Here is a 9,472-nt window from a genome sequence, read left to right as displayed (position 1 = left end):
CGGAGCCGCGGGCTGCGGGGCAGAAGGCGCCGGGCGGCGGTGGGAGCTGGCGGGCGGCTCTGGTGGCCGCGACCTCTGGGCTCAGGTGACTTGAAGGCCAGCTTCTCATCCACGCAGGACGTGAGTCGGGCAGGGGGTCCTTACCTCCAGCCCAGCCGGGCCTCGGCCTGGGGATGCGGACGGCAGGTCTGAGGTCGGCTTCTTCCTGCTCAGGGGGCTCACGGGGCATCACGGGGCTCAAGGAGCGTCACGGGAGCGTCACGGGAGCATCACGGAGTGTCATGGGAGCGTCACGGAGTGTCACGGAGAGTCATGGGGGCTCACGGGGTGTCACGGGGGCTTACAGGGCCATCACGGGACATCATGGGGGCATCATGGGGACGTCATGGGGGCGGGGCCTGCAGTTCCCAGGACATCCTGAGCCTTTGTTAGACGGACCCTTACAAAAGTCAGTGTATAGACTTACAATGAAATCCTACTAAAAGCAAAGGTATTAAATACTCAAAATTCCTCCTTCCTAATGATTGGATGCATTTTACTGTTGTCGTCTGTGCCCCCGAGGCTCCCTGGCTGTGCGGTGGGGACGCTGTGGCCGGCCTCTCTCCCCAGCTCTGCATTCCATGACAGCCTGTTGGCAGCCTGGGGTCAGTCCGCCGTTCTGGAAGCACCTACACAACCCGACTGGCAGGTGTAACAAACCAGGGTCTGACTTGCTGCTGTGCTCACTGTCCACACTTAGGAAAGTACAGTAAACCTTGGCTTGCGACTGTCATTCGTTGTGGACACGTGCTTGTCATCTGCGTGCGTCTCAAAGCAGATTTCCCCATAAGAAATAACAGGAACTCAGATGATTCATTCCACAACCCAAAAATATTCTTACAGAAATGATTAGAATTCTGTAATATAATGCAAAGTAATAAAGAAAAATAAACAAATTAACCTGCATTTACCTTTGAAAACCTTCGTGGCTGGAAGGAGACCAGAGAGAGGAGGGTCACTGTGTAGGAAGACCCTCACTGTCACTGACGGAATCACTGCCGTCTATTGGCCTAATGGAATCTTTTTCTTTTCCTGCAACTTTAACAAGGAACCAATCCAATGACCTAGAAGGAAGTGAAGCGCTCCTAAGTTTGCTCTGGGATGGAAAAGCAAAGGACTGTCCAGAGGTGCTTTGAAGTGACAAAAATACACCAGTGCCAGCTGTGGGCACCTTCCAGCGTCCTGAAAGTTCACTGCTGTCTGCCAAACACTGCGGCCTGAGACCGAGCATCCTAGCATGGGAGACGATCACCTACCGTCCCACAGAGAGAGAGAGAGAGAGAGAGAGAAGAACCATTGGCTCAGTGTGATCATGTAATGTTCGACATCACATATGACTCGTAAGACGGCGCTCATTCGTCAAGTTAAAATTTATTGGAAATGTTGGCTCGTCTGGCGGAACCCTCACAGAGCAAGTTACCTGCCACCCAAGGTTTCTCTGTGTATCAGTGAGAAAAGTTTTAACAATGCAGATCAGACTTGAAGTTAGCGTGGGGACTGGAGCGGGTGTCAGTGTCACGGATGTAATCTGTGTGGGGTGAGGGGCGGTTTAGCAGTGGGTCACATATCTGATGGGACGACCATACATTTGGGGAGGAAAGGGTTGGTGACAGGGATGAAAGTCCATTTGTGGGATCGTTATTGAACTGCTCTCAGAGACTGATTGGGGATGTAAGAGTTAAACATCAGTGAAACCTTCCTATGAAAATCAATAGACTGTATGGAATTTATAAAACATATTGTGTATTTTATTCTTATAAATAGTGTATTGCATGTCATTTATATCAATCCAGTTCAGAATAAACTTCTGTATGTGTGTGCGTATATGTGCATATATATATACACACACACACACGTGTGCAGATGTGTATATTTATAAACACAGACACCCATTTTCCCAGCAGAAAACCAATGGCCTTTACGAGCACACTACTAGATGTGAAGAGACCAGGTTTCCAAAATTGCTTCCCAGGTGACAATCCCTTTGAACTCACAATGAGAGAGAAGGTTTGAGAGGCAAAAGTTCCTTGGAGTCTGGTCCCAAATTCCCCCCGAGGTGTTTAGGGTTAATGCTGGAGCCTTTGTGATGAGAGTGTAATACATGCATGTACATGCACATGTACAGACGTATGTGTGCACGCGGGCAGTGTGCGTGCACACATACACAAATACACGTGTACATACATTTACTCATACATAATCCGCGAGTCCTTGTGCGTACCAACTAACATCAATATGACTGCTTCCCGGAGGCTGGTGCCCAGAGTTTTGAGGGGTTTCAGGAGGGTCTTACTGCTTAGGAAGCCATGTTCCATGGTTTCCCATGATGGTCACTTTGAAATATAATGTCCCTTCTAAGAGTCTTGATTCCTTCCCCAGAACGGGCAATCCAGCCAATCTTGCTAAGTGTTTCCATGCTTATAGCACAGACTTGAAGAAATAAAAACAAACCAACCAGGAGTTATTGTCAGAAAGTACCTCCTGTTCTCATAGGAACCTCACCCAAGGAGGAAAGCTCTGGGCGTGGTGGGAGAGAGTCATCAAGGGACAGACTCAGGGGACACCTCGGTGAGCGTATGTAGAGTTTGTGTAGGTGATCTTGTCCCTGGGCTGCCGTAACAAGACACTACAGATCGTGGGTCTCAAACAGCAAACGTTTATGTCTCGTAGTTCTGGAGTCTGGAAGTCCAAGACCAAGGTGCTGACCGGTCCGGTTCCTGGTGAGGGCCCCTTATCTTCTTTCTGTGTCTGGATATGGTGGAGAGAGAGAAGCACGCTCTCTCTGTCCCTTATCAGCGCACTAACCCCTCATGAGGGCCCCACCCTCACGACCTCATCTTACCCTAACTGCCTGCCAAGGGCTCACCTCCAAACACCGTCGCAGTGGGGTTAGGGCTCCACCTAGGAATATTGGGGGGGGCACAGCTCCGCAAGTCGGCCTGTCAGGTTTCTCCGAGGAGGTCTGCAGCGCCGATCCACACCAGGCTGTGGCTGATTTTCCCCTGGAAACGTGGAACTCAGCTTTATTTTCAGTAATAAGAAGATCATTCAGTAGTGTCATTATGATTGGAAACAGACCACTATTTGATAAAGAATGTAATCTTTAGTGTCTAAGATGATTTTAAGGTTAGTCTGAAAGAGCCAATCTGTGGTAAAAATCAGGAAGTTTGGAAAGGACGTTTGAGGAGAAATCCACGCCATGACATCCGAAACTGTAGTTTTAGCTGCTGTCAACGGGAACGCGGCCATGCACGTCGGGAGAAGGTGGGTCAACAGGACAGAACGGGACAGAGGCTCGCAAATAAAGTCAGGTTTTCATGACGTTCAAACGCCGTGGGGAAAGAGATTCTTCAGAAACGTCGTTGGGGCGATGGGTGTGTGATTGCGGACACAATTAATCCCAGTGCACATCTAGTGACCTGAGCAAACAACAGACCAGAAGGAGCAAACATCAGAGCCTAAAACCCCAAGCCCCGAGAGCCTCCGGGGCAGCCTGGGTCTTTCACGGTCGGGTCGGGCCACCGTAAGGTAATGCCTGGAAGGTGAGAGTTTTGAAGGAAAATAAAGAAACATTTAGACAATTTAAAAATTAAAAGCTTATTTACGACAAAAACAACACAATAAAACTAAAACACAAATAAAACACTGGAGAATATTTGTAATATGTATGACAGATTAAGAACATAAGTATAAAATATGGAGAAAGCTTAAAACATTAATACATCAATTAGAAAAAAGGGAAAGCATGTAAACTGTCAATCCGCACACATGTGCACACATGTACACAACACAGCTCATCAGCATCACTAGTAACTGAAGAAATACAAAAGTAAGATTTGTTTTTTCTAATCAGATTGTTAGGGATTAAAAAGGTTGATGTTATCTAGCCTCCACTGGGGACGGGGTGTAAGACAATGGTTAGTCTGTGCTCTGTTGGTGGGAGTGTAAATTTTTATAATCTTTCTGGAGGAGAATTATCTAGAAATATTTGTTAATGTGTTTACTATTTTCCCCACGTTCACTCAGCAATCTCTCTTGTAGATATTTACTCCTAAGAGGATAGTTGGGCAAAGGTATTATAGTTGTTTATCACAGTGAAAACGTAGGCATAACTTAGAATGTGCACCTCCTGTAGATTGGCTAAGTAACTATAATATGTTTATACAGGGAACTCATTGAAGCCTATTATGTGTGTGGCAGTCGTTAAGAGAAACACAGTTTCATTATACAGTGGATCATTAAAAGTGTGACAGGACACCATCTGCGTGATTTTTTTATATACATTTGTAAAACAGAACTTTCTGGAAAGATGTTCTCTAAAATGTTAATGATGCTTAGCTCTGAATTGAAGAATTTCAAGTGATTTTCAATTTTTTTGTAATTGTCTATCTTTAAAATTTCTAATTTTATTAAAGTGTCATATTTTTCAAAAAGTTATTTTTGTTTAGAAGACGAACAAGAGAGGGGGGTTGGCAAAGCTGTGCCTGGAAGATAATTTGTCTCCTTAAACAAATCCAATTGTATGCAAAGAAGATTAAGACAGAATCAACTATGAATTCAACTCAAAAAGCTAAGAAGACAAACAGCAAGAGAAACAGGGAATCAAGGGCAAGGAATTAGTAAGAATGAAAGTAAAACATTGAATTGAAAATAGAAAAATACTGCAGTAAACAAATGTCAAAGATCTGTCTTTGGAAGAAAAACAAGGAAATAGATAAGCCGTGGTCAGGTCTCACCGAGGAAAAAGTGTTGGCCCCTAAGGCCACACTGCGAATGCCAGGGGCCAATACGATCATGCGCAAAGAGAAAAGCTTACAAGCGTGTCTCTCAAACTGGCAAATGTTTTTAAAAAATAGTATTAGTGTAGGACTCGTGAGGGTGTGTCATGAATAGGACACTTACCATCACATTTCGGAGAAGACTTTGACTATTATTATTATTCGAAGCCTAAACATCTTTGTTATCCATGGGCTCAGAAATCTGACCTTGGGGTATTTATCCAAAGGAAATAATCTACAAGACAGGTACCTAGAGAGATCGATCAATATACAGATGGAAGGGAGACCTGAGATACAGAGACACATAGAGAGAGAGAGAGAGAGAGACCGAGACCGAGACAGAGACAGACAGAGACAGAGAGGAAAAGAGAGGAGAGACAGGACTATAGAACCCATTATGAACTCCCATGAATAATCCATGAATAAAAGTGCCCATTTCTGGGTAAGGAAATTATGAACAATTTTATTTACCTTCTGTCCATTTTCTAATCAACTGTGAATCGCCAACACCAAGAGAAAACTTAGAAGATATAAATGAGCAATTTACAGAAAAACAGACAACACACACTTTTCTAAAATTCAGCCTGACTAGTAATAAAAGAAATACAGATGACAACAATGACCTGATATATTTCTAATTCTCACATCAGCTAATTTCCTTAACAGTGAGGTCTTGTATGGTGGAGCACGCACTTGACCATGAGCATGGCATAATGAAAATGGCAGTCTTCATGGAGCGTACATTTGAAATCTGTATAAAAGTGGTAAAATTTTTGCATACATTTCAGTCAAAAACCTCAAGTATTTTGCTCTAAGGAGATAATTCTGAAATTTGGAAAAAGTGAACAGAAGGGCCTCCGTTGGAGTGTGTTTACGACAGAGAGAAGCCACGGGGACAGTCGCATCTGAAGCAGATGGTCGGTCAAAGGCACTGTGGTTCATGCGGTTCATGCGCACACCAACGTCTCATGCAGCCACTGACAACGAGGTAGAAGAGCTCACAATCGAGTGGGGAAAAATCACAGAGGAGAGAAAATCTAAATGGATGGATGGCGTCCTAGCTGTTTTGTTACAGAAAAAAATAAGATTAACACAGTGTACACCGTAGTTTAATTCAGGCTTCACAGATTGTACTCGTGTATTGTAAAAATCATGGATGGCCTCTTTCTCTGGCTCATCTGCACCTCCTGGGTGTCAGTAGCAAGCCCTGTGACCGTCGGATGACTCATTTCCTGTCTATTCCGACATTAGACCAGACCAAAGAAAGGACGCACGTCTTGGTCTAAGCCAGTCATAGCAAGCTGGCTTTCTGTTTTCCCAGCGTCCACAGACATGTCCAGTTTCCGACGGAAAGACTCAAGGAGAGCTTGGCCTGTGACATCTTCTGGGAGAGGTTTGCCTTCCGTCTGCCTCCACTCCTGCCCAGTGGTCTGTCCGGGGTGTGGATGGTATGGCTTGAGCTGATGGCAGCCTTCTGGAAAACTCCAGGGAGACGCCACGCGCATCACTGCTGGCCCTGGAGGTTTTGAGCCTCCGGAGCATCACCAGCAATGGCCCACCTTCAGACCCTTTGTTATGTGAGAAGGTGAGCCCCTCCGTTTGAGACGGGCTTTCTGGTACTGGCAGCAAAAAGCATCTTCAATTTAAGTGCGCAAGAAAAGCATTTCAAAGAAACTATTTTTAACATTAAAAGGTGGACTAAAAGCACTGGAAGAACATGTCCATATTCTATCTGTATTTTCTAAGCAACGCCTGTAACACACTAACAATAACAATATGGTAAAAGTTATTTAAAATTTTATAATAGTCTGGAACACATCCAATCCCACAACGCTGATCTCAAGGGACCCGGTAGTCCTGGCGTTGACTTCCTGTGTGGTCTGGGGAAAGCGCCTCCCGGCTCTAGAACACAGCCTCCAGGTCTGTGTGAAGACAGTGAATCAGATGACTTGAGGCGCCTTGCTTATCGCTCTGGCCAAGCAGCTCAGTACCGCCCTGTGAGTCTGTCTTCCCTACGGACAATGACTGACAGAAAGTGTGTCTGTGCAGGGAACCCGTTTGGGTGGGGAGGTCAACGCCATCCCTGTCCTGGTCTGGGACAGAGTGTATACTGGTGGACCCAGAGAAGATGCTGGTGATTACCAGACTCAGGAGGGAGGGGTGGACAAAGTGGGAGAAGGCTAAAAAGTACAAACTCTCAGCTATAGGATTAGTCATGGGGATGTAATGTTTGCAAGGCGACTATGGTTAATAATAGGTCCTATATTATATATTTGAAGCTATGCTTTTAATGTTTATTTGAGAGAGTGCAAGCAGGGGAGGGGAAGAGAGAGGGGGTGACAGGATCTGAAGCGGGCTCTGCACGGACAGGCTGACCGCAGCAAGCCTGATGTGGCGCTTGAACTCATGAACCGCGAGATCATGACCTGAGCTGAAGTCAGAGGCTCAAACAACTGAGCCCCCCAGGTGCCCCATATATTTGAAAGTTGCTAAGAGAATAGATCTTAGAAGTTTTCATCACCAGATAGAAATTGCAACTATGTAAGTTGGTGGGCATTAATCAGACTTACCCTGGTGATCATTTTGCAAATACTGATACTGATACAAATACTGATACATACAAATACTGAAACGAATACGTTACATGTCAATTCTCTCTAAAAACAAACAGAAAAACAAAGTGCATGGGAACCACGGCACCAAGGATCACTTCCTGATGCTCTTTGTGGTGTCAGGGTACCATCGGACATGATTCTCCTCTGTTAAAAGTGGAGCGGCCCCTCCCCCACACCTCCCTGCCAAAGCGGAACTCTGCAGCGGTCCTGGCCCTCCTCCCTGAGACCCCCGGCACCTTCCGTCCAGCTTGATGGGCTGCGCCCGCGTCCCTGGGCGTCTCCGGCTGGAAGGCATGGACACCAGTGGGCCCCACTGGTAGTGATTCAGTTTGGAAAATTATTATTGTTGTTGTGAATCAAGCGGGTCTAGCATTTCGGGGGCATCTCTCGGAGAGGGGCAGAGACTCCTCCAGAAGGCAGATTTGGAACAGGATGCAAAACATTTACCTCATGTTCTCTTGCATGAACTGGGGGTCGTGAAGCAGCAGAACACTCACACACACACACACACACACACACACACACACACACACACACTGTGCCCCAAGAGATGCTGACAAACCTGGATGTTTAGAAGGTCCCTCCATGAAGGCAGAGAACGTGTCTTTCTTGGTCACAGCTAAGCCTCTGGCACATACCAAAAAAAAAATGCAGATTTGGTGACACAGCCCAAACATTTTTCTTAAATAATGAATTCAAGCACTGAAAGACTTTTTAACAGTTGACTTCGAATATTAATGGTTCCGGTAGACACAGCACTTAACTGCCTACGGGACAGAGCCCCTCCTCCCTGGTGAGGCAGATCCTTTCTTTTCTTTTTTTAAAAAAAAATTTTCTTTTTGAGTATGGTTGACACACGTTAAATGTTACGTTATTTTCAGGTGTACAACAGAGTGACTCAGCCAGCTTACAGTTGTCATGCCCACCCTAAATGTAGCCACCATCTGCATAGATACTATTATTAATTCAGTTTTATGGAGGTGGAAACTGAGGTACAGACCGGTTAGTGACTCACCGCAGATCCGCGGCTGCCGAGTGGTGGACCGGGGATTTCAGTCCACGCAGTCTGACTTCAGAGTCTGCTCTGCTTACCCAGCCTAACACCCTGCCTTGCGCACAAAGTAAAGACGGGAGGGTAGAAGAGACAGTTACCGTTACAGGTGTGTTTGTGGCTTGTGTCCACAGACAGAGTCCACGACTTCCTTACAGGAGCAGGAGGAAGATGCTTTCTGAGCTTAAATTGGCCATTTAACGGGCCACAAAATGGAAGTCAGGTAGAGCCTGTCATTCAACCACAACAAAGTAGCCTTACCCATAAGCACCAAAAAGGCAAGCATATGGGAGTGAAGAGGGGATGCAAGAGCACATTTAGAGGAGGTGAAACATTACGAGGGAGTGACAGTTGTAGTTTCGTGAATCTGACATTGTAAACGACGTGGGCAACTTTGCAGGAAAATGTAAATGATTAAGACTGACTCAGGAGAAGAAGGGCCTTTCTTGTAGGAAACACGGCCCCCACGCGTGCGTCTTTTTACCCAGACAATCGCGGGAGGCCTCCTGGCGGCTGGGGCGCGGGGGGCGGGGCACTCACTTTGCGGCCATAATGCCGAGTGCTTTGAGTTCCATCAACATCCAAGAGTTACTTTTGTTAAAAAGGAAACAGAACTGTTGGCCGCATGGGAAGGCGGTGCGCGGATGGCTGGGGCTGGGCTGGAAAATCCTCAGATCCACCCCCCACCCTGAGTCTTACGGCCACAGCCCCCCTCTTCCTTTCTTCTCCCTCCCCCGCTGTGGACAGACATTCTGGATCCGAGGGCGTTTGACGAAGGAAAGCCAGGGAAGGCAGAACAGCGTGGACAGCAAAGGAGACCCAAGTTCAAATCCCTCCCGAGGTCCGCAAGTGCGGCGTCAGACTTGGGGAGCGCACGCGCCCCTCTCCCGACCAGGGGTCGCCGCGCCCGCGCTCCGGGAGGGGCGCATCCCGCTCGGGCTGAGCTCGGGCGAGTCTGGCCACCGCTCTCCGGGCGCGGGGCCCGCCCC

The 9,472-nt window shown here is 46.9% G+C and overlaps 2 long non-coding RNA genes across 2 annotated transcripts; both read right to left on the bottom strand.

Annotated features, from left to right (window-relative positions):
* Positions 1-1,391: 1,391 nt before the first annotated feature.
* Positions 1,392-3,505, bottom strand: LOC115302841. Its single transcript, XR_003913663.1, has 2 exons — positions 2,906-3,505; positions 1,392-2,787 (listed from the first exon to the last, which is right to left on the bottom strand). It is a non-coding gene; the product is annotated as an uncharacterized LOC115302841 (long non-coding RNA).
* A 1,755-nt stretch (positions 3,506-5,260) lies between these two features.
* On the bottom strand, positions 5,261-8,533 carry LOC115302024. The gene is made up of 3 exons (XR_003913391.1): positions 8,448-8,533; positions 7,995-8,059; positions 5,261-6,739 (listed from the first exon to the last, which is right to left on the bottom strand). It is a non-coding gene; the product is annotated as an uncharacterized LOC115302024 (long non-coding RNA).
* Positions 8,534-9,472: the final 939 nt, after the last annotated feature.

Source organism: Suricata suricatta, chromosome 9 (assembly GCF_006229205.1).
Source record: "Suricata suricatta isolate VVHF042 chromosome 9, meerkat_22Aug2017_6uvM2_HiC, whole genome shotgun sequence".
Taxonomy (NCBI): domain Eukaryota; kingdom Metazoa; phylum Chordata; class Mammalia; order Carnivora; family Herpestidae; genus Suricata; species Suricata suricatta.
The sequence above is the reverse complement of the archived record's forward strand: the minus strand, read 5'-3'. Positions and strand labels throughout refer to the sequence as shown.